Here is a 6,000-nt window from a genome sequence, read left to right on the forward strand (position 1 = left end):
AAGTTGCCCAACAAACACTGGGAAAGATGGAGGACTGTGGCCTATAAGTTGTAAGAAATCCACTGTTTGGAGATAGAGGATGCTCCAACAATGGCAGCAAATAAACGTGGAGAAATCCAAGCTTCATCCTCGTTCAAGAGCAAAGCGGAGTAGCTTTACCACCGACATTGCAACAGTGGAAAGGAAAGCTGAACTTGTTTTTGTGAACTGCCTTTATCTACTCGCAGTAAAACATGACCTATCATCGAGGCAGCATTCCTCAACAAAGACCTTCAAAGGTGGCCACAGCTGAAACGTGCAGTTAACTGAACCTGATTCAGGGATTGACCTGTTGATTTGGAATCAGTGTTCCCGAGCCTTTTGGAGCCATGGCAAGTTAAACGATGTGTAGATGGCGGCCCATGCATAGTCAAAACTATGGTGGGGTGAATGGACTTCTCAGAGGAGACGAAATTGGTAAAACTACTTGTGGACAGCCAGATGTGGAGTTCAAACTCTTTTGAAAACCTTGATCTGTGGAAGCCGATTTCCCTGAATGCTGTCAGGATGATCAGATTGGATCAACAGAAGGATGGTCAATATATGGAGTACGTCACAAAGTCTGCTAAATTGATGGATAACATTACAGTATTTTTTTTACCTTTTGAGGAAAAGGGATAAATATGCCCAACCAGAGTTGCAAAACAACTGGCTCTGAGCCTCAGGAGGACGTTTGATAAAGATGCTTCATTTCATGTTGGTTACGCTGCTTTCATGAACAATATAATATCAAAGAGCTTTGCAAAGAAGGTGCCGGCTGAGGATCTGGAACGTAGTGATGGTATAGTATATACCGGACCATGGTGTATACTACTTGAAGAAGAGAGCTGAGGGCCATCGACTGTGGAGTTACATTCCAGGAAACATCGCTGAATGTGCAGCTCCTACAGGGACCAGATCTTGCCGGCACACTGAACAGAGGAGACTGTTGTGCATAAGGCATTACGGGACATGAATGAGCATGTCAAGGCTCATTCATCAGATTACTGTCCCTGAGGATACAGATTTTTTTTCTGAAATGTCTCTTGTGGTTGGATTGAGACCATGATCATAGCGTGGAGAACGGATTGATTGCACATCTATTTGGAGCTACATCCTCACCCAGTTTTGCCCTTAAAGTATGAAGAGGACAATCTGAAGCAGTTCAGCTCCAAAGTACTTGAGGAAGTCCTGCACAATGTCTGTTGATGATTGCCTTGGATGCCATGGTTGCAAGATGATTGGACAAGATATGGAGGAATGAGCTGCAGATGCAACTTCAAAAGTCAGTTTTTGGACAGTACGTCAGGAATGAGATCTCAAGGTTTCAAACCTTTGCAGCCAACAGGCTTTCAAATCTCAGTGGAGGTATGTTAATACCACAAGCAAGCGTGTTGATTTGGCCTCCAGGGGAATCAAAGTGGAAACAATTCTGAAAGATTAAACATGGGTGTCTGGACCTCAAGAGGAGTGGCCCGGAAACCCTGATGGCTCTGGAAGAATCTCTCCAGATGACCTTGAGGTCAGGAGGAGTTTGATGGTGAATGTTGTGTAGGCTAAAGAGCTGGACCAGGTAACCGGTTTGACCAATCACTTCTCCTCTTGGATCCATATGAAGAAGACAATTGGTTGGATCCTCAAGCTTAAGATCCTGCTACTGTGTCTTAGAGGAAGCATTTGAGTGTGACTCTTGCTCAATCTGGAATGGATAAGGACCAACAAGAAAGGGAGACAAAATAAATGAAGACTATCAAGGTTTGCTGAGATGGAGATTATCTGCTTTTGTCAAAGGATGAGGTTTTCAGAGGGATTCTACAAGGAAGATCTCAACACCTCTGACATTATTTAGCATGTACACCAAGAGGTGGGACATGGTGGTCTTCACCACATGCTATCAAGACTGCGTCAAAAATATTGAATTCCTGGTTCAAGTGTCGGTATAATAATAATAATAATAATAATTATAATTAAGCCTTTATTAGTCCCACAATGGGGAAATTCGGTTCTCTGCATTTGACCCATCCCGGAGGAGCAGTGGGCTGCAATGAAGCGCCCGGGGAGAAATCTTTGGGGTTAGGTGTCTCGCTCAAGGACACCTCGGCATGTTGCCTGTAGAGGGGTTTGAACCACCGACCTTGTGGTTGTGGATCAAGTGCTCTACCTCATGTGCCACAGCCGCCAAGGAAGGAAAATCCTGTTCAACTGTATTGTCTCTTGGCAACTGCATGAAGCTCTAAGTCACCAGCAGATGACTTAAGCATTGGAGTACATCTGGAAAAATACCTCAATGTTTCGACCCTGTGTAGCAACATTCCAGGGGAATCAAAGTAGAAACACTTCTGAAAGATGACACGTGTCTGGACCTGATTTTCTCATTGGGCCTGAGGAGGATTGGCCTGTAAACCCTTGTGGCTCTGGAAAAATCTCTCTATAACCTTGAGGTCTGGATAAGTTTGATGGTGAATGCTCCTGAAAAGGAGATGAACGCATTAACCTGCTTGACCAATCACTTTTCCTCTTGGATCCATATGAAGTAGACGATTGGTTCGATACGTAAGCTTAAGAGCCTGTTACTGTGTTTTATTTAGAAGAGGAAGCATTTGAGTGACTCTTGCTCAATCTGGCTTGGACAAGGCCTCATAACAAGTATTGGAATTGCACTGGATCCAACTTGGTAGGAGCAGGGCATTTACTGATGAAAGCAATGGAAAGTTGGAATATTTCTCAAATGAACGACGCCTTCCCCAAGAAAAGAACTGGGTGGATTTTTACTCCCTGGAGAAGTATGGGACATGCTGTTGAGGTCTATCAGGAAGATCCTAGAAGAAGAGGGTCATCACACAGTTGTCTGCAAAGCAGAAGCTATTAACGGTTGTCACATTACCAGAGCATCCAGTGACTAAGAAGCTCTAACCCCTAAGGTTGCTTCTTCAGACCATGCCATTGTTGCCATAAGGATGGTTCTAGAAGGAGGGCATATGCTTGACGCAGATGGAAACAAGTTAAATACATGGTTGACTTGTAGCTCAACGTCAGGAGTGTCAGTGTGTCATAAGTGAAGTGTCATGAGCAACTTCATTCCCGGAGGTATGGTGCTCATAGTTGATGACTAACACCATGCAACTCATGGCATACAGGTAGAATTGTGCAAACTATCCCAGACAGAAGATGAGTTGTACGTCAAGTGTCAAAGATCAAGGTCACCTTGAATTTACGTCTCTGAGGTAAGATGATTTTTAATTATGGATAAAAATCTGTTAGTTTAAGTAGATACCTCAAGTGTGCTGCTACAATACTCTCACTTCAACCTTTATTTAAATTGGTAGTTTTATTTAGAGGATCAGATTGCTTTTCTGTATTTTTTGTTTTTTTAATACTGGTTTGTAAGAAAAGTTTTGACTTTTAATTATGGAGCAAAACAGGTAAGTTTAGACACTTCAGTTGTGATACTTCATGCTCACACTTGACAATCTCTACTTAGTTGCATATTTCCAACATAACTTTTTTTAAATAGAACTTTCTTTAGAGATTAAGGTTGACTTTGTGTATTTAAAATGTTTTTTGGGTAATCACCAGATTTTAATGAAATTAAACTTGTAAATTAGGAGAATAAGATTGTTTTTATGCCTCCCTTCTGGCGACAGCTGTGGCTGTTTGCATTATGTTTTCGGGTTGTCGTCCGTCCGTACCGACGTCTGTTCTATTTTTGCCAAGACCATATCTCAGGAATGCCTTGAGGGAATTTCTTCTAACTTGACACTAACGTCTACTTCAGACTCACTTGAATTCACGTCTGTGAGATAAGATGATTTTCTATTATGAAGCAAAGCTTTTAAGATTGTGTAGAAACATCAAGCGTGCTGATTGAAAACTCACGCTTGACGATCTCTCCTGCAAACCAGTGCTTTATTTTGAGAAGTTCGGTTTTATTATTATTTTACTTATTCTCAAAAAATCAAGTAATTAAGAAAATAGACTTTTATGAGTAACACATTTTCAAATATTTTTAGGTTGAGTTAAAGTGGAGTAAAAATGTAAATTACTTGTTTATCAATGCTATCAATGGAAATAAATGCATAATCCTCGACCAGGTAAACCTCTTGTTTTGTCCAACAGCCATGAAAGCATAAGCACCCAAACTAAGTCTTTATCTTTTTTTTAAACAATGTTGTTTCATTCTGACACGAATGATGAGTTTCATATATGATGAGAGTATTTGTCACAAATAGGCTGAAGCTCAGGCTAAAAGCCACCAGATTGGAGTGTATAAAAAACAGACTTGTCACTAGATGTCAGTATCCTACAGAACATGATTATATTATTGCCCAATTTTAGAGTCCAGGGCTTCTCTTGCACAGATGATTGAAATCACAGGATGCTGCATAATTGAAAGGTAGCATGCATTCAGGAACATATTTGCTGTAACAACGTGATAACCTGAAAATATCAGAATCGGTGATGTTCGAGGATGAAAAAAGACTGAAGAAACTCCTGAAAATTGCAGTCTGTAGAAAATGGTTGAACTGACTAATTGTCTTACAAATCCTTGAACTTTGAAACCATACCCCTTTTAACATACTAAACCTTTTGGGTATTTGTTAGTAGTTTGTGTTTTTGATGGGTCCGGTAGTCCTGTTTTCGTGGCTTTATTTCTGTTAGGTTTAGGTTGATGTTGGTTGTGGTTAGAGGGGAGAGTCCAGATCCTACGACCCATCGTGGGTTGGTCTGGGTGTCTTCCCTTCTTTTTATTTATTTTGGCCGGCCCATCAGTCTGTTTTTGGTAGGGTTGGGTTGACGTTTTTATTCCATGTCTTTTGAATGTAATTTATCTTGTTTATCAATAATGAAAATATTGTTTTTCTGCAACTCCTTGACTCTTCGGATCATGTTCGGCCTCTTTGGTGGCGTAACATCATTTGGGGGCTTTTCCATACTGATTGAAAACTTGTTGCCGAGGAACCAATAAATAAGGGGAAAAAACCTTTGCTCAGTCTTTCAAAAAGCAGCAGTTTGTGTCTGGACATGATTTAAACCATTTGGATTATGTTGGCGCTTTGTTGTTTTGATGGGTCCGGTAGTCCTGTTTCCGTGGCTTTATTTCTGTTAGGTTTAGGTTGATGTTGGTTGTGGTTAGAGGGGAGAGTCCAGATCCTACGACCCATTGTGGGTTGGTCTGGGTGTCTTTCCTTTTTATTTATTTTGGCCGGCCCATCAGTCTTTTGTTTACAGGTTTGGGTATGTTTAAGCTGTTTTTTAATCGTCATTTATCTTATAAATAAATCGAATGTTATTACCTGCAACTCCTTGACTCTTGATTCTTCTTTAACTCTATTATAAAGGACCCTCTCTTGGGGTCCTAACAACCTCTCCCATCTATTCTATATAATGATTAAGGTGTAAATTGTGTGACAAATCAGTTTCAGACTTTTAACCTCTTTCTTATACATACATTTTTCAATTGTTTTAACAGGTATAGACTTTTAATTCCTGGCACTCAGTAATTCTGATTCAGAAAAAATGGTCAGCGTTACTGTTAACTATCACTGCTAACAAGGTCTTTCTGGGCAAATCTGTTGGTTGAACATTAAAGAATAGTTTGCCATTGTGGGAAGCATGCATATTTTTTTTTTTGTTGTTGCTGAGAAAATAAAAGTTTAATTTAAACACTGTCCTCATTGAACTTTATACTTTGAAGGCGTTGGTTATTCATTAATTAATTAAAATGTAATTTTAACTTAGTGCCTGAGATATGTTTCAGACTGCTGACCTACTGGACTTTCATTCAAAGTCAGCTTGATGGTCACTTTTTTAATTGTTCACTGCAATGCCATATCTTCCCTGATGGAGTTGTTTAAAACCAAATTATCCTGTTTTAAAAGTATTTTTTTCAAAAAAGGCTTTGACAAATATTTTGTTTTATAACATTGAGTACTAACAGACATTGTTTAAAACTGAAATCTGTTAAGTGTAGCACATATTTAT

This window comes from Anoplopoma fimbria, chromosome 10, assembly GCF_027596085.1.
Source record: "Anoplopoma fimbria isolate UVic2021 breed Golden Eagle Sablefish chromosome 10, Afim_UVic_2022, whole genome shotgun sequence".
NCBI lineage: Eukaryota > Metazoa > Chordata > Actinopteri > Perciformes > Anoplopomatidae > Anoplopoma > Anoplopoma fimbria.